The following is a 19,136-nucleotide window of genomic DNA, read 5'->3' as shown; positions in this document are numbered from 1 at the left end:
AGGGTGGCCTCATTTGCCGTGGAGGTGTCTCCCTCTCTTGGGATTTGGCCCAGCTGCCAAGAGTTGGGGGTCATTCTGTGCGATGGGAAGAGTCCTGTTTTCTGCCTCAGGTGTCCCTCCAAAAGAGGGATTCCAGAGCAGTGTTCTGAGTACAGGGGAATGGAAAAACCATCCCCTGGTTCGGTTTGAGTACCTAGGGGCATGGAAAGCCCCATATGCGGCCTCTTGGTACAGCCAGTGAGAAACATCACTTGAGCACAGGGCTCATGCTGAAGGTCACAATGTGTGTTTGGGCCCAAGGCAGCCCTCCAGCATGGGCATGGCCTCATGGCACATGCTGGTTTCCCCTACCCTGAAGATTGGACACCATGCCAACAGCAAGGTCATGGAGGGTTTCCCACCGTGGGAGTTATGAGATGATCCAAAACACAAGGGAACCTTCTGCGTGACAGTCATATTCTATTGGATATTCCACAATGTCCCATAGGAAAAAACTCGAGAACAGAGTTCTAAGGATGGGTGCCTGGGCAACAGAGCTCTCATTCCCATTGACTCCTAACAACAAGGCATGTTCGATCTTTAGGCTCTGGCAGAGCTACCCAGGGGGATGCTTTGAAATGGACTCTCCTGAGGATGGGTCATAATGTGGGTCTGTGTCAATGAAGACCTTGGAATGTGGCAGTGACTCTGGGGCCCTAAAGTATTCTACTAAATAGAGGGTTTTCACAGCTCCAAAGATCATGTTTCCCATGTGGTGACGAGTGGTGTTCGAATGGGTGCCTCTGGCAACCCCCATACACTGGTATTAGAAACAGGCCTCTAAGGAGTGACGCCTGGAAACCAAAGAGAGGATTCAGATTAGGGCCTAGGGTCCTATGCGTGTCAATCTTCTGTTTGTGGGAGATCCATCTGCTTTTCTGAGTGGAGGTGGTTGCTCACCTTTTGAAAGATCGCCAATGTTTGTGCAGGGTGGTCTCCACTATTGGGATGGCTGTGTGGACCTGGGGGTTTCTCCTAATCTGTAGGGTTGTGGGCAATAGATGGGCAGAGTTTCTTTGGGGAGAGCAGGCACTGTAGTGCGGTGTGGCTCAGGGACCCCAGTCCGGACGGTGTGAGGGCCAGAGCTGTGGGGACAGAAGTCTGAAAACACATGCTCGGCTTAGGTTGGAGCCTAGGGTATGGCAGGTCGAATCTTCATTCCATGAGGGGAGCTCCTCAGGCTAGGAACGAAGGGTGAGTGTGAGGCGGTTGCTCAGGCTCGTGTCTCTGGATTATGTGTCAAGGATGGCTGTGGCATGGAGGGGTGGCCTCTGGGGCCATGGACCAGTCTCCCACTATGGAGATTTGGCCCGGCTACAAGGAGTTTGGTGTAATTCTGTAGGATGGGAGGAGTCCTGTTCTCTGCCTCAGGTGTCCCCCCAAAAGAGGGATTTGAAAGCAGAGCCCTGGGTACGGGTGACCTCTGGTTAGGGTTGGGTGCCTATGGCAAAGGCCAGCCCCATATGGGGGCTCATGGGCCAGCCACTTAGAAGCCTTACTTGAGCCCAGGGCTCACACTGAGTGTCACGAAGCGTGTTTGTGCCTAAGGCGGCCCCCCGGCATGGGCGTGGCCTCATGGCCCATGCTGGTTTCTCCTACCCCGAAGATTGGACACCATGCCAACAGCAAGGTTTCTTGCAGGGGGTGGGAGGTGTTCTGATTTCTGCACGAGGACCACCACCCCTGTACAGTGATTGGAGATAAGGTCAAGGTTCTGAAGCCTGAAAAAGCAGTTTGGGAAGAGATGATGGACTAAGGCCATGGTGGGTCCCGGATGCTGGATTTGGGGGCCAGCGGTCTGGGTGTGTAGGGAGTTCTGGGTCCATTCTGTGTCAGAGAGAGCATTTTTGCCCAGGCCATACTATATAACTGGGGTGCAGTCAAGTGGCGTGCAAGTTGTTCCTCATTTGGGGTCTCTGTCTGCCCCAGAGGGCAACATTTTCAGCTGGTGGGCAGGCAGAGTGCTACATTATGGCTCCAGTATTCCCGGTCAGGAGGCCTTGTGGGCCAGAAGTGTGAGGACGGAAGTCTAGGACCGAAGTTAGGGTTACGTTTCAGGGCGAGGGCAAAGGAAGCCTACTCTGCAGAGGATGAAGCGAGATCTCCTGCATCTAAAGTCAGGATGAGGATAGACGTTGACTCAGGTTGGAGTTTGTGTCCATGTTGGGCCCTTCATGAAGAGGGATGCCTCATGTGGCAATGGAGGTTTGACCCCCTGGGAGTTGTGAGATGCTCCCAACCGCAAGGATTCCTTCTGCTGGGCATTCCTTTTGCATGGCTCCATGACACCCCATACGGAAAAACTCAAGAGCCTAGTTCTAAGGATGGATGCCTGGGCACCCCACATCCCATTCCCATTGCCCCCTAGGACAAGGCAGATTCGTTCTGCTGGCTCTGGAGGAGACCCCAGGGGGTCTGAGTTGAAATGGACTCTCCTGAAGATGGGTCATAATGTGGGTTTCTGTCCATGGAGACCATGGAATGTGAAAGTGGCTCAGGGGCCCTTAAGGATCCCCCTAGCTGGAGGGTTTGACACAGCTTGAAAGAGCAAGCTTCCCATGTGGAGAGGAGGGGTGTACTGAGTGTTCCTCAGGAAACCCACTCATGCTTGTATTTGAGAACAGGACTCTGAGGATAGATGTCTCGAACCAAAGTAAAGGTTCCTATTCGGGGGAAGGGTCCTGTCTTCTGTGTCTGGGGACATCCGTCTGGATGTCTGAGTAGAGGTCGTTGCTCAGGTTGTGTCAGATCGCCCCTGTTTGTCCAGGGCGGCCTCCACTATTGGGATGGCCTTGTGGACTTTGGAGGTTTCTCTTGATCGGTAGGATTGTGGCCAATGGCACAGGCATAGTTTCCATACAGTGGGCAGGCGCAGTCCCCAGGTGTGGCTCCATTTGCCCCAGCCTTGGGGCCAGGGCTGTAGGGACAGATTCTGAAAACACAAACTCAGCTTGTGTTAGTGGCCGAGGTATGGCAGGCCCAATCTACAGACCATGAAGGGAGCTCCTCGGGATAGGAAAGAAGGGCAAGTGTGAGACGGTTTCTCAGGCTTGTGTCTCTGGATTTTGGGAAAAGCATGGCCATGGAATGGAGTGGTGGCCTCATGGGCTTTGGAGGAGTCTCCCTCTCTGGGGATTTGGCCTGGCTCCCAAGAGTTGGTGGCCATTCTGTGTGATGGGAGGAGTCCTGTTTTCTGCCTCAGGTGTCCCTCCTAAAGAGGGATTCCAGAGCAGAGTCCTGAGTACAGGGGAAAGTAAAACACTCCCTTGGTTAGGTTTGGGGACGTAGGGGCATGGCAAGCACTATATGCGGCCTCTTGGTCCAGCCATTGAGAAGCCTCACTTGAGCATGGAGATCACGCTGAGGGTCACAATGCGTGTTTGTGCCTAAGGCGGCCCCCAAGCATGGGCGCCGCCTCATGGCCCATGCTGGTTTCTCCTACCCTGAAGGTTGGACTTCATGCCAACATCTAGGTTTCCTGCCTGGGGTACAGAGGAGTTCTAATTTCTAATTTCCAGCCCTGTGCAGTAATTGGAGATAAGTTCTAGGTTCTGAAATCTGAAAACCCAGGGTGTGAAGAGATGATGGCCTAATGTCATGGCGGGCCCATGGTGCTGGCTGTGCAGCCACGTGTCTGGGTGTTGGTCTGCATATCTGAGTTCAGACTGAGACCTTTAGTCCCCAGGGCACCCTATATAATTGGAGTGCTGTCTAGTGGCGTATAGTGTGATCCTCATTTGGGATCTCTGGGCAGACCCAGAGCGCAACGTTTTTCTCCTCATGGGCAGGCCGAGTGCTCCTTTGTGTCTTCAGAATCCCAATCTGGAGGAATTGTGGGCCGGGAATGTGAGGATGGAATCTGAGAACACAAGCTAGGGAAAGGTTATGGGGAGAAGGCACGGAAGGTCAACTCTGCAGAGGCTGAATTGAGATCTACTGCATCAGAAGTCAGGGCGAGGAACCGACGTTGGCTCAGGTTGGAGTTTGTGTCCATGATGGCCCCTCCTGGAAGGCGGGTGGAGCTCATGAGGCCATGGAGGATTTCTCACGCTGGGAGTTGTGAGACGCTCAAATCGCAAGCGTACCTTCTGCATGACAATCGTGTCCTGTTGGATGACTCCTCGACGCCCCATAGGGAAAAACTCGAGAACAGGGTTATAAGGATGGGTGCCTGGCCAACAGAGTTCTCATTCCCACTGACTCCTAGCAACAAAGTATGTTTGATCTGCAGGCTCTGGAGGAGTTACACAGGGGGCAGAGTTGAAATGGTATCCTGAGTATGGGTCATAGTTTGGGTCTGTGTCCATGGAGACCTTGGAATGTGGCGGTGGTTCTGGGGCCCTGAAGTATTCTCCAAACCAGAGGGTTTTCACAGCTCCAAAGACCAAGTTTCCCATGTGGAGACGAGTGGTGTTTGAATTGATACCTCAGGCAATCCCTATAAGCTGGTATTGAAAACAGGGCTCTGAGGAGAGATGCCTGGAAACCAAAGCGTGGATTCAGATGAGGGCCTAGAGTCCTGTCCGCGTGAATCTTGTCTTTTTGGGGACATCCGTCTGCTTTTCTGAGTAGAGGTAGTTGCTCACATTTTGAGAGATCGCCCCTGTTTGCGCAGAGCGGTCTCCACTATTGGGATGGCCTCTGGGACATGAGAGGTTCTCTTAATCTGTAGGGTTGTGGGCAATGGAATGGGCAGACTTTCTTTGGAGAGGGCAGGCACTGTAGTGCGTTGTGGCTCTTGGGGCCCCAGGCTGGAGCGTGTGTGGGCCAGGGCTGTGGGGACAGAAGTCTGAAAACACATTCTTGGCTTAGGTTGGTGCCTAGGGTATGGCAGGTCGGGTCTACATTCTGTGAGGGGGGCTCCTCAGGCTAGGTATGAAGAGTGAGTGTGAGGCGTTGGCTCAGGCTTTTGTCTCTGAATTTTGAGTCAAGGATGGCCGTGGCATGGATGGGTGGCCTCTTGGGCATGGACGAATGTCCCACTATGGGGATTTGGTCCCTGCTACCAGGAGTTTGATGTCATTCTGTTCGATGGGAGGAGTCCTGTTTTCTGCCTCAGGTGTCCCTCCAGAAGAGTGATTAAAGAGCAGAGCCCTTGGTACCGGTGACCTCTGGTTAGGATTGGGGGCCTAGAGGCATGGCCAGCCCCATATGCATTCTCATGGTCCAACCACTGAGAAGCCTCCCTTGAGCTCGGGGCTCACGCTGAGGGTCACAATGCGTGTTTGTGCCCAAGATGGCCCTTAAGCATGGGCGGGGCCTCATGGCCCATGCTGTTTTCCCCACCCTGAAGATTGGACACCATGCCAACAGCAAGGTTTCCTGTCAGGGGGGCGGGAGGTGTTCTGATTTCTGCACTAGGTCCACCCCTGTTCAGTGATTGTAGATAAGGTCAAGGTTCTGAAGCTTGAAAAACCGGGTTTGGATGAGATATGCGCCTGAGTCCATGGTGGGTCTCATATGCTGGATTTGGGGCCAGCTGTTTGGGTATTCTGGGAGTTGAGGCCCCAGGCTGTGTCAGAGAGAGCATTAGTGCCTAGGGCTGCCTATATAATTCGGGTGCAGTCGAGTGAAGTGCAGTTTGTTCCACATTTGGTTCTCTGGCAGCCCATAGGGCAACGTTTTTCTGCTGGTGGGCAGGCCGAGTGCTGCATTATGGCTCTGGTGTTCCTAGTCTGGAGGGCCTGTGGGCCAGGAGTGTGAGGACAGAAATCTGAAAACCGAAGTTAGGGTTAGGACGTTAGGACATCATTAGGACGAGGGCTAAGGAGTCCCACTCTGTAGAATTTGAATAGAGATTTCCTGCATCTTAAGTCAGGGCGAGTATCAGACTTCGGCTCAGGGTGGAGTTTGTGTCCATTTTGGGCCCTTGATAAAGAGGAGTGACTCATATGGCCATGGACCTTTGCCCACACTGGGTGTTGTGAGATGCTCCCAACCACAAGGATTCCTTCTGCTGTGCATTCGATTCCTTCTGGATGGCTCCACGATGCCCCATACGGAAAGACTCGAGAGCCTGGTTCTAAGGATGGGTGCCTGGGTACCCCACATCCCATTCCCATCGGCTCCTAGGACAAGGCAGGTTCATTCTGCTGGCTGTGGAGGAGCTCCCAGGGGGTCTGAATTGAAAAGGACTCTCCTGTAGATGGGTCATATTGTGGGTTTGTGTCCATGGAGTCCTTGGAATGTGGCGGTGGCTCATGGGACCTGAAGGTTTCTCCTTGCTGGGGTTTGACACAGCTCCACAGAGCAAGTTTCCCATGTGGAGATGAAAGGTGTTCTGAGTGGTGCCTCAGGAAACACTCTTCCGCTTGTATTGGACACAGGCCTCTGAGCATAGACTCCTTGAGGAGGTCTCCTTGGGTTAGGAAGGAAGAGCGAGTGTGAGAAGGTTGTTCAGGCTTGTGTCTCTGGATTTTGTGTCAAGCATGACTGGAATGGAGGGGTTTCCTCATAGGCCTTGGGGGATTCTCCCTCTCTGGGGATTTGGCCCAGTTCCCAAAAGTTGGTGGTCATTCTGTGCGATGGGAAGAGTCCTCTTTTCTGCCTCAGGTGTCCCTCCAAAAGAGGGATTCCAGAGCAGAGTCCTGGGTAGAGGGGAATGGAAAACCTGTCACCTGGATTGGTGTGGGGACCTAGGGGCATAGCAAGCCCCATTGGCAGCCTCTTGGTGCAGCCACTGAGAAGAGTCACTTGAGCACGGGGCTTACGCTGAGGGTCACAAAGAGTGTTTGTGCCCAAGGTGGTCCTCCAGCATAGGCGTGGCCTTATGGCCCATGCTGATTTCTCCTACACTGAAGGTTGGACAGCATGCCAACTGCAAGGGTTCCTGCCAGGGGGAAGGAGGAGTCCTAATGTCTGCATCAGGTCCACTCCTGTGCAGCGATTGGAGATAAGGTTAGGTCCTGAGACCTGAAAACCCAGGTTTGGAAGAGATGATGGCCTAATGCCATGGCAGGTCCAAGGTGCTGGCTGTAAGGCCAGCTCTCTGGGTGTTGGTCTGGATGTCTGGGCTCAGGCTGTATCAGTTAGAGCATTAGTGTCCAGGGGAGCCTCTATCGTTGGAGTGCTGTCGAGTGGCGTGTAGGTTGATCCTCATTTGGGTTCTCTGGGCAGCCCCAGAAGGCAACGTATTTCTCCTGGTGGGCAGGCCGAGTGCTGCGTTGTGGCTCTGGAATTCCCGATCTCGAGGGCTTGTGGGCCAAGATTTTGAGGACGGAATTCTGAGAACATGAGCGAGGGCAAGGTTATGGTGCGAGGGCACGGCAGGCCCACTCTGCAGAGGATGAATCGAGATGAATCGAGATGTCCTGCATCTGAAGTCATGGCGAGGTTCTGACGTTGGCTCAGGTTGGAGTTTGTATCCAAGTTGGGCCCTTCAGGAAGAGGGGTGCCTCATGTGGCCAGGCTGGGAGTTGTGAGATGCTCCCGACCACAAGGATTTGTTCTGCTGGGCATTCAATTCCTTTTGGATGGCTCCACGATGCTCCATACAGAAAGACTCGAGAGCCTGGTTCTAAGGATGGATGCCTGGGCACCCCACCTCGCATTCCCATGGGCTCCTAGAAGGCAGGTTCGATGTGCTGTCTCTGGAGGAACTCCCAAACGGTCTGAGTTGAAATGGACTCTCCTGGAGATGGGCCATAATGTGGGTTTGTGTCCATGGAGATGTTGGAATGTGGCAGTGGCTCAGGGGCCTTAGGATTCTCCTAGCCAGAGGGTTGGACACAACTCCAAAGAGCAAGGTTCCCATGTGGAGACAAGAGGTGTTCTGAGTGGTGCCTCAGCAAACTGCCTTATGCCTGTATTGGAGAAAAGGCCTCTGAGGAGAGACGCCTGGAAACCAAAGCAAAGGTTCCTCTTAGGCATAGGGGACTGTCTTCTGTCTGGGACATCCATCTGCATGTCTGAGTGGAGGTCATGGCTCAGTTGTGTCAGATCGCCCCTGTTTGCCCAGGGCGGCCTCCACTATTGGGATCCTCTCGTGGACCTTGGAGATTTCTCCTGATCGGTAGGATTGTGGCCAATGGCACAGGCACAGTTTCCATGGAGTGGGTAGGCCCAGTCCCGCGGTGTGGCTCCAGGGGCGCAGACATGGGCCAGGGCTGTGGGGACAAAATCTGAAAACCCAAAGTCGGCTTGGGTTAGCGGCCGAGGGTGTGGTAGGCCCAATCTACAGCCCGTGATGGGAGCTCCTCGGGATGGGAAGGAAGGGCGAGTGTGAGACTCTTGCTCAGGCTTGTGTCTCTGGATTCTGTGTCAAGCATGACCGTGGAATGGATGGGTGGCCTCAATTGCCGTGGAGGTGTCTCCCTCTCTGGGGATTTGGCCCATGTCCCAAGAGTTGGTGGTCATTCTGGGCGATGGGAGGAGTGCTGTTTTCCCCCTCAGGTGTCCCTCCAAAAGAGGGATTCAGAGCAGAGTCCTGGGTACAGGGGAATAGAAAACCCGTCCCCTGTTTAGGTTTTTTGACCTAGGGGCATTTCAAGCTCCACATGCAGCCTCTTGGTGCAGCCACTGAGAAGCCTCACTTGATCATGTGGCTCATGCTGAGGGTCTCAATGCGTGTTAGTGCCCAAGGCGGCCCTCAAGCACGGACACAGTCTCATGGGCCATGCTGGTTTCCCCTACCCTGAAGATTGGACACCATGCCAACAGCAAGGTTTCCTGTCAGTGGGTGGGAGGTGTTCTGATTTCTGCACCAGGACCATCACCCCTGTGTAGTGATTGAAGATAAGGTCATGTTTCTGAAGCCTGAAAAACCAGGTTGTGAAGAGATGATGGCCTAAGGACATGGTGGGTACCATATGCTGGATGGGGGGCCAGCTGTCTGGGGGTGTCAGTAGTTCCGGGCCCAGGCTGTGTCAGAGAGATCATTAGTGCCCAGGGAAGCCTATATAATTGGGGTCCAGTCAAGTGGCATGTAGGATCATCCTCATTTGGGGTCTCTGGGCAGCCCCAGAGTTCAACCTTTTTCTACTGGTGGGAAGGCTGAGTGCGGCTTTGTGGCTCCTGAATTCCAAAACTGGAGGCCTTTTGGGTCAGGAGTGTGTGGATGGAATTTGAGATCCATTAGGGTTTGTTTTCAGGGCGAGGGCAAAGGAGGCCCACACTTCAGAGGCTGAATTGAGACCTGCATCTGAGTCAGGGCGAGGATCAGATGTTGGCTCAGGCTGGAGTTTGTGTCCAGGTCCCGCCCTTCATGTAGTGGGGGGGCGTCATGTGGCCATGGAAGTTTGCCCATGCTGGGAGTTGTGAGATGCTCCCAACCGCAAGTATTCCTTCTGCTTGGCATGATTCCTTTTGGATGGCTCCACAACGCCCCATGCAGAAAGACTCGAGGGCCTGGTTCTAAAGAAGGGTGCCTGGGCACCCCTCCTTGAAGCCCCTTGGATCCATGGACAAGGCATGTTCGATCTGTTGGCTCTGGAGGAGCTCCCAGGGGGGCTGAGTTGAAATAGACTCTCCTGAAGAAGGGTCATAAAATGGGTTTGTGTCCAAGGAGACGTTGGAATGTGGCGGTGGCTCAGGGACCCTGAAGGATTCTCCTAGCTGGGGGTTTTGACACAGCTCAAAAGAGCAAGTTTCCCATGTGGAGACGAGAGGTGTTCTGAGTGGTGCCTCAGGAAACACTCTTATGCTTATATTGGAAAACAGGTCTCTGAGGATAGACACCTGGAAACCAAAGCATAGGTTCCTATTAGGGAATAGGGGCCTGTCCTCTGTGTCTGGGGACATCGGTCTGCATGTCTGAGTGGAGGTCGTTGCTCAGCTTGTGTCAGATTGCTTCTGTTTGTCCATGTCGGCCTCCAATATTGGGATGGCCTCTTCGACCTTGGAGTTTTCTCCTGTTCCGTATGATTGTGGCCAATGGCAAGGGCACAGTTTCCATGGAGGGCATGTACAGTCCTGTGGTGTGGCTCCAGGGGCACCAGCCTTGGGGACAGGGCTGTGGGAGCAGAATCTGAAGCCACAAACTCGGCTTGTGTTGGTGGCCGAGGGTATGGCAGGCCCAATCTAACCACCGTGAAGGGAGCGCCTCACGATAGGAAGGAAGGGCGAGGGTGAGAAGGTTGTGCAGGCTTTTGTGTCTGGATTTTGTGTCAAGCGTGAACGTGGCATGGAGGGGTGGCCTCATAGGCCTTGGAGGAGACTCCATCTCTGGGGATTTGGCCCATCTCCCAAAAGTTGTTTTGGGGGGTGTCCTGTTTTTTGTCTCAGGTGTCCCTCCAAATGAGGGATTCCAGAGCAGAGTCCTGGGTACAGGGGAATGGAAACCCGTCCCCTGGTTCTGTTTGGGGACCTAGGGGCATGGCAATCCCCATAGGCGGCCTCTTGGTGCAGCCACTGAGAAGCCTCACTTGAACTCGGGGCTAACGCTGAGGGTCACAATGAGTGTTTGTACCCAAGGCGGCCCTCAAGCATGGTCGTGGCCTCATGGCCCATGCTGGTTGCTCCTAGCTGAAGGTTGGACAACATGCCAAGATTATGGTTTCATGCCAGGGGAAGGAGGAGTTCTAATTTCTGCAACAGGTCCACCAATGTGCAGTGATTGGAGATAAGGTCTAGGTTCTGAAACCTGAAAACCCATGTTGGGAAGAGATGGTGGACTAATGCCATGCCAGTTCCAATGTGCTGGCTGTGCGGCCAGCTCTCTGGCTGTTGGTCTGGATGTCTGGGCTCGGACGGTGTCAGAGAGAGCATTAGTGCCTACGGAAGCCTCTATAATTGGGGTGCTGTCGAGTGACGTTTAGGTTGATCCTCATTTGGGGTCTCTGGGCAGACCCAGAGGGCAACATTTTTCTCCTGGTGGGCAGGCCGAGTGCTGCCTGTGGCTCCGGAATTCTCAATCTTGAGGGCTTTTGGGCCAGGAGTGGGAGGATGGAAGTCTGAGAAAACAAGCTAGGGCAAGGTTATGAGGCAAAGGCACATCAGGCCCATGCTGCAGAAGCTGAATCGAGAACTCCTGCATCTGAAGTAAGGGCGAGGATCCAATGTTGGCTCAGGTTCGAGACTGTGTCCTGAAGGGTGGGGCTCATCCTGAGGGCATGAAGGGTTTCCCCCGATGGGAGTTGTGAGATGCTCCAAACCGCAAGGATTCCTTCTGTGCGACAGTCACATCCTGTTGGATGGTTCCATGACACCTATGTGGAAAGACTCGAGAACAGGGTTCTAAGGATGGGTGCCTGAACAACCCAGCTTGCATTCCCATTGTCTCCTAGCAACAAGGCATGTTCGATCTGCAGGCTCTTGCGGAGCTACCCAGGGGGCTGAGTTGAAATGGACTCTCGTGAGGATGGGTCATAATGTGGGTCTGTGTTCATGGAGACCTTGGAATGTGCCGGTGACTTTGGGTCCCTGAAGTATTCTCCTAAACGGAGAGTTTTCACAGCTCCAGAGTATGTTTCCCATGTGGAGACGAGTGGAATGTGCTTTTGTTCCTCTGGCAAACCCATAGGCTTGTATTGGAAACAGGGTTCTGAGGAGAGATGCCTGGAAACCAAAGTGAGGATGCAGATTAGGGCCTAGGGACCTGGCCAGTTCAATCTTCTGTTTGTGGGGACATCGTCTCCTTCTGACTGGTGGTAATTGCTCATCTCTTGAGAGATTGCCCATGTTTCTCCAGGGCGGCCTCCACTATTGGGATGGCCTCGTGGCCCTTGGAGGTTTCTCCGAATCTGTAGGGTTGTGGGCAATGGAATGGGCAGAGTTTCCTTGGAGAGGGCAGGCACTGTAGTGCGGTGTAGCTCCAGGGGCCCCAGTCTGGAGGGTGTGTGAGTGCCAGTGCTGTTTGGACAGAAGTCTGAAAACACATCCTCAGCTTAGGTTGGGGCCTATGGTATGGCAGGCCGGATCTCCATCCCGTGAGGGGAGCTCCTCTCGATAGGAACAAAGGGTGAGGGTGACGCAGTTGATCAGGCTTTTGTCTCTGGATTTTGTGTCAAGGATGGCCGTGGCATGGAGGGGTGGCCTCTTGGGCCATGGACGAGTCTGCCACTATGGGGATTTGGCCCAGCTACCATACATTTGGTGTCATTCTGTGGGCTGGGATGGGTCCTGTTCTCTGCCTCAGGTGTCCCTCCAAAAGAGGGATTCCAGAGCAGAGCCCTGGCATGGGGGACCTCTGGTTATGATTGGGTGCCTAGGGGCATGGCAAGCCCCATAGACGGCCTCCTGATCCAGCTACTGAGAAGGCTCACTTGAACACGGGGCTCACATTGGGGTCACAATGCGTGTTTTTGCCCAAGGCGGCCCTCTAGCATGGGCGTGGCCACCTGGCCCATGCTTGTTTCTCTGATCCTGAAGATTAGACACCATGCCAACAGCAAGGTTTTGCCAGGGGGAGGGAGGTGTTCTGATTTCTGCACAAGGACCAGCACCCCTGTGCAGTGATTGGAGATAAGGTCAAGGTTCTGAAGCCTGAAAAAACATGTTGGCAATAGATGACGGCCTAGGGCCACAGTGGGTCCCATATGCTGGATGGGGGGCCAGCTGTCTGGGTCTTTTGGGAGTTCCGGCCCCAGGCTGTGTCTGCGAGAGCATTAGTGCCCAGGGCAGAATATTAATTGGGGTGCCATCGAGTGGCATGCAGGTTGTTCCTCATTTATGTTCTATATCAGCCCCAGAGGGCAACGTTTTTCTACTGGTGGGCAGGGAGAGTGCTGCATTATGGTTCCGGTATTCCCAATCTGGAGGGCCTGTGAGCCAGGAGTGTGAGGACGGAAGTCTGAAAACCGAAGTTACGTTTGGATTCAGGATGAGGGCAAAGGAGTCCCACTCTTCAGAGGCTGAATGGAGATCTGTATCTGAATTCAGGGCGACGATCAGACGTTGGCTCATGTTGGAGTTTGTGTTCATATTCGGCCTTTCATGAAGAGGGGTGCCTCATGCGACCATGGAGGTTTCCCCATGCTGGGAGTTGTGAGATGATCCCAACCGCAAGGATTCCTTCTGCTGGGCATTCGATTCCTTTTGCATGGCTCCACGACTCCCCATACGGAAAGACTTGAGATATTCTTTCTAAGGATGGATGCCTCGGAAACACACCTCGCATTCCCATTGACTCCAAGGATAAGTCATATTCGATCTGATGACTCTGGAGGATCTCCCAGGGGTTCTGATTTGAAATGGACTCTCCTGAAGATGGGTCAGTGTGTGGGGTCTATCCATGGGGACGTTGGAATGTGCCGTGGCTCAGGGGGTGGAAGGATTCTCCTAGCCGGATGTTTGGACACAGCTCCAAAGAGCAAGGTTCCCATGTGGAGATGAGAGGTGTTCTGAGTGGTGCCTTGGGAAACCCCCTTGTGCTTGTATAGGAGATCAGGCCTCTGAGGATAGATGCGTGGAAAGGAAAGGATAGGATCCTATTAGGGCATAGAGACCTGTCCTCTCTGTCTGGGGACATCCGGCCGCATGTCTGAGTGGAAGTCTTGCTCAGCTTGTGTCAGATCGCCCCTGTCTGTCCAGGGCATCTTCCACTATCGGGATGGCCTCGTGGACCTTGAGGTTTCTCCTGATCGGTCGGGTTGTGGCCAATGGCATGGGCATATTTCCAAGGAGTGTGCAGGCACAGTCCTGAGGTGTGGTTCCCGGGGCACAAGCCTTGGATCCAGGGCTGTGGGGACAGAATCTGAAAGCAGAAACTCAGCTTGGGTTAGCGGCCGAGGGTTTGGGAGACCCAATCTACAGACTGTGAAGGAAGCTTCTTGGGATAGGAAGGAAGGGCGAGTGTGAGACGGTTGCTCAGGCTTATGTCTCTGGATTTTGTGTCAAGCATGACCGTGGAATGGAGGGGTGACTTTATGGGCCTTGGAAGAATATTCTTCTCTGAGGTTTGGCCTGGCTCCCAAGAGTTGGTGTTCATTTTGTGCGATGGGAGGAGTCCTGTTTTCTGTCTCAGGTGTCCCTCCAAAAGATGGATTCCAGAGCAGAGTCCAAGTACAGGGTAATGGAAAACCCATCCCTGATTAGGTTTCCGGAATCTAGGGGCATGGCAAGCCCTATAGGCGGCCTCTTGGTCCAGCCACGGAGAAACCTCACCTGAGTACAGGGCTCATGCTAAGGGTCACAATGCGTGTTTTTGGCCAAGGCGGCCCTCCAGCATGGTCGTGGCCTTATGGCACATGCTGGTTTCTCCTACCCTGAAGGTTATACACCATGCCAACAGCAAGGTTTCCTGCCAGGGAGAAGGAGGAGTTCTAATTTCTGCATCAGTTCCACCCCTGTGCAGTGATTGGAAATAAGGTTATGGTTCAGAAGCCTGAAAACCCAGGTTAAGAAGTGATGATGGCCTAATGCCATGGCGGGTCCAATGTGCTAGCTGTGCGGCCAGCTGTCTGGGTGTTGGTCTGGATGTCTAAACTCAGGCTGTGTCAGAGAGAGCTTTAGTGTCGAGGGCAGCCATTAAAATTGGGGTGCTGTCGAGTGTCATGTAGGTTGATCCCCATTTGGAGTCTCAGGGCAGGTCCAGAGGGCAACGTTTTTTTTTTCCTGGTGAGCAGGCTGAGTGCTTCATTGTGGCTCCAGAATTCCCAGTCTAGAGGGCTTGTGGGCCAGGAGTGTGAGCACAAAAATCTGAGAACAAAAGCTAGGGTAAGGTTAAGGGTCCAGGGCACGGCAGGCCCACTCTGCAGAGGCTGAAACAAGATCTCCTGCAACCGAGGTAAGGGCGATGATTTGATGTTGGCTCAGGTTGGAGTTCATGTCCATGATGGTCCCTTCATGAAGAGGGGTGCCCCATGCAGCCATGGAGGTTTGCCCACGCTGTGAGTAGTGAGATGCTCCCAACCGAAAAGATTCCTTCTGCTAGGCATTCGATTCCTTTAGGATGGCTCCAGGACACCCCATACAGAACAGAGTTCTAAGGATGGGTGCCTGGGAACCCCACCTCGCATTCCCATTGGCTGCTAGGACAAGACATGTTCGATCTGTTGGCCCTGAAGGAGCTCCGAGGGGGTCTGAGTTGAAATGGACTCTCCTGAAAATGGGTCAAAATGTGGGTGTGTGTCCGCAGAGACGTTGGAATGTGGTGGTGCCTCAGGAGCCCTGAAGGATTCTCCTAGCCAGATGGTTGGACACAGCTCCAAAGAGGAAGGTTCCCATGTAGAGATGAGAGGTGTTCTGAGTGATGCCTGAGGAAATCCCTTATGCTTGTATTGGAGAATAGCACTCAGAGGATAGAAGCCTGGAAACCAAAGCAAAGGAGCCTATTAGATCATAGGTGAATGTCTTCTGTATCTAGGAACATCGTTCTGCATGTCCGAGTGAAGTTCGTTGCTCACATTGTTTCAAATCGCCCCCGCTTTTCCATGGCGGCCTCCAATACTGGGATGGCCTCGTGGATTTTGGAGGTTTCTCCTGATCGGTAGGGTTGTGGCCAATGGTAGGGAAACAGATTCCATGGAGAGTGCAGGCACAGTCCCTTGGTGTAGCTCCAAGGGCCCCTGCCTTGGGGATAGGGCTGTGGGGAAAGAATCTGAAAACAAAAACTCTACTTGGTTTAGCAGCTGAGGGTATGGCAGGCCCAATCTACAGACCACGAAGGGAGCTCCTCGGGACAGGAAAGAAGGGCGAGTGTGAGATGGCTGCTCAGGCGTGTGTCTCTGGATTTTGTGACAAGCATGAAATGCAATGGAGGGGTGGCCTCATGGGCCTTGGAAGAGTCTTCCTCCCTGGGGATTTGGCCCTGCTCCCCAGAGTTGGTGGTCATTCTGTGCGATGGGAGGAGTCCTCTTTACTGCCTCAGGTGTTCCTCCAAAAGAGGGATTCCAGAGAAGAGACCTGGGTACAGCGGAATGCAAAACCCATCCCCTGGTTTGGTTTGGGGACCTAGGGGCATGGCAAGCCCCATCGGCGGCCTCTTGGTGCAGCTACTGAGAAGCCTCACTTGAGCACGGGGCTCACACTGAGGGTCACAATGTGTGTTTGTGCCCAAGGCGGCCCTACAGCATGGACGTGGCCTCATGGCTCATTCTGGTTTCTCCTAACCTGAAGTTTGGACAGCATGCCAACAGCAAGGTTTCCTGCCAGGGGGAAGGAGGAGTTCTACTTTCTGCATCAGGTCCACTCCTGTGCAGTGACTGGAGATAAGGTCTTGGTAATGAAGCCTGAAAACCCAGTAGGGAAGAGATGATGGCCTAATGCCATGGCAGGTCCAAGGTGCTGCCTGTGCGGCCAGCTGTCTGGTTGTTGGTCTGGATGTCTGTGTTCAGGCTGTGTCAGAGAGAGCATTATTTCCCAAGGGAGCCTATATAATTGGAGTGCTGTCGAGTGGCGTGTAGGTTGATCCTCATTTGGGGTCTCTGGGCATCCCCAGAGGGCAACGATCTTTCCTGGTGGGCAGGACAAGTGCTGTGTGTGGCTAAGGAATTCCCCATCTGGTGGGCTTTTGGGCCAGGAGTGTGAGGACATAATTCTGAGAACAGAAGCAAGTGTTATGGTATGGGGCAAGGGCATGGCAGGCCCACTCTGCAGAAGTTGAATCGAGATCTCTTGCAGCTGAAGTCAGGGCAAGGATCTGACGTTGCCTCAGGTTTGAGTTTGTGTCCATGTTGGGCCCTTCAGGGAGTGGGGTGCCTCATGCGGCCATGGAGGTTTGCCCACGGTGGGAGTTGTGAGATGCTCTCAACCGCAAGGATTCCTTCTGCTCTGCATTCAATTCCTTTGAATGGCTCCACGACACCCCATGCAGAAAGTCTCGAGAGCCTGGTTCTAAGGATGGGTGCCTGGGCACCCCACCTCGCATTCCCATTGGCTCATAGGACAAGGCAGTTTTGATCTCCTGGTTCTGGAGGAGCTCCCAGGGGATCTGAGTTGAAATGGACTCTCCTGAAGATGGGTCATAAGGAGGGTTTGTGTCCATGGAGACGTTAGAGTGTGGCGGTGGCTCAAGGTCCCTGAAGGATTCTCTTAGCTGGAGGGTTGAACTCAGGTCCAAAGAGTAAGTTTCCCATGTGGATACAAGAGGTGTTCTGAGGGGTGCTTTGGGAAACCCCTTATGCTTGTATTGGGGAACATGCCTCTGAGGATAGACGCCTGGAAACCAAAGCAAAGGTTCCCAAGGGCGTAGTGCCCTGTCTTCTGTGTCTGGGGACATCCTTCTCCATGTCTGAGTGGAGGTCGTTGCTCAGCTTTTTTCAGATCGCACCTGTTTGTCCAGGGCAGGCTCCACTATTGGGATGGCCTCGTGGACCTTGGAGATTTCTCGTGATCGATAGGGTTGTGGGCAATGGTAGGGCACGGTTTCCATGGAGTGGGCAGGCACAGTCCTGCAGTGTGTCTCAAACATAGTCTTTCCATATGGGTCGTCATGGAACCATCCAAAAGGAATTGAATGCCCAGCAGAAGGAATCCTTGCCATTGGGAGCATCTCACAAATCTCAGCGTGGGCAAACCTCCATGGCCGCATGAGGCAACCTCTTCATAAATGTCCCCAGTGGACACAAACTCCAGCCTGAGCCAACGTTGGATCCACACCCTGACTTCTGATGTAGGAGATCTCCATTCAGCCTCTGCAGAGTGGGACCTCCATTCCCTCGCCTCATAACCTTACCCTAGCTTGTGTTCTCAAACTTCTGTCCTCACACTCCTGGTCCCCAAGCCCTCCAGATTGGGAATTCCGGGACCACAATGCAGCACTCGGCCGGCACACCAGGAGAAAAACGTTGCCCTCTGGGGCTGACCAGAGAGCAAAAACGAGGATCAACCTACACGCCACTCTACAGCACCCAAATTATATAGGCTCCCCTGGGCACTAATGCTCTCTCTGACACAACCTAAGCAGGCCAACACCCAGCTGGCCGCACAGCGAGCACATTGTTCCCCAATGGCATTAGGCCATCATCTCTTCCAAACCTGGGTTTCCAGGCTTCAGAACCAAGACCTTATCTCCAACAACTGCACAGGGGTGGATCTGATGCAGAAATTAGAACTCCTCCCATGCCACCCTCCTCCTCCCATGCCACCTTGCTGTTGGCATGGTGTCCAATCTTCAGGGTAGGGGAAACTAGCATGTTCCATGAGGCCACGCCCATGCTTGAGGGCCGCCTTGGGCACAAACATGCATTGTGACGCTCAGACTGAGCCCTGAGCTCAAGTGAAGCTTTTCAGGGGCGTACCATGAACCCGCATATGTGGCTGCCCATGCCGCTAGGCACCCAGTCCTAACCAGAGATCACCCGTACCCAGGGCTCTGCTCTGGAATCCCTCTTTTGGAGGGACACCTGAGGCAGAGATCAGGATTTCTCCCATCCCACATAATGACACCAATCTCCTGGTAGCTGGGCCAAATCCCCATATTGGGAGATTCGTCCATGGCCCAAGAGGCCACCCCTCCATGACACGTCCACCCTTGACACAAAATACAGAGACACAAACCTGAGCAACCGCCACACACTCACTCTTCTTACTATCCTGAGGAACTCCCCTCACGGAATGGAGATCAGACCTGCCATACCCTCGGCCCCAACCTAAGACGAGGATGTGTTTTCAGAATTCTTTCCCCCCAGCCCTGGCACACACACCCTCCAGACTGAGGCCCCTGGAGCCACACCACACTACAGTGCCTGCTCTCTCAAAGGACACTCGGCCATTCAATTGCCCCCAACCCTACAGATTAGGAGAAACTTCCAAGGTACCTGAGGAGATCCCCATAATGGAGCCCACCCTGTACAAACAGGGGTGATCTGTCAATAGGTGAGTAACTACCTCACCTACTCAGACAAGCAGACGGATGTCCCCACAAACAGAAGTTGAACCGGACAGGACCATAGGACCTAATCTGAATCCTCGCTTTCTGTTCCAGGCGTCTCTCCTCAGAGCCCTGTTTCCAATACCAGCCTGTGGGGGTTGCCTGAGGCACCAATTCCAACACCACTCATCTCCACATGGGAAACATGCTCTTTGGAGCTGTGAAAACCCTCCATTTAGGAGAATACTTCAGGGCCCCAGAGACACCGCCACATTCCAAGGTCTCCATGGACACAGGCCCACATTATGACCCATCCTCAGGAGAGTCCATTTCAACTCAACCCCGGGTTAGGTCCCCCAGAGCCTGTAGATCGAACATGCCTTGTGCAAGGAGACAATGGGAATGCGAG

The sequence above is a fragment of the Martes martes genome (assembly GCF_963455335.1).
Source record: "Martes martes genome assembly, chromosome: Y".
Lineage (NCBI taxonomy): Eukaryota > Metazoa > Chordata > Mammalia > Carnivora > Mustelidae > Martes > Martes martes.
Note: the sequence above shows the minus strand (reverse complement) of the source record.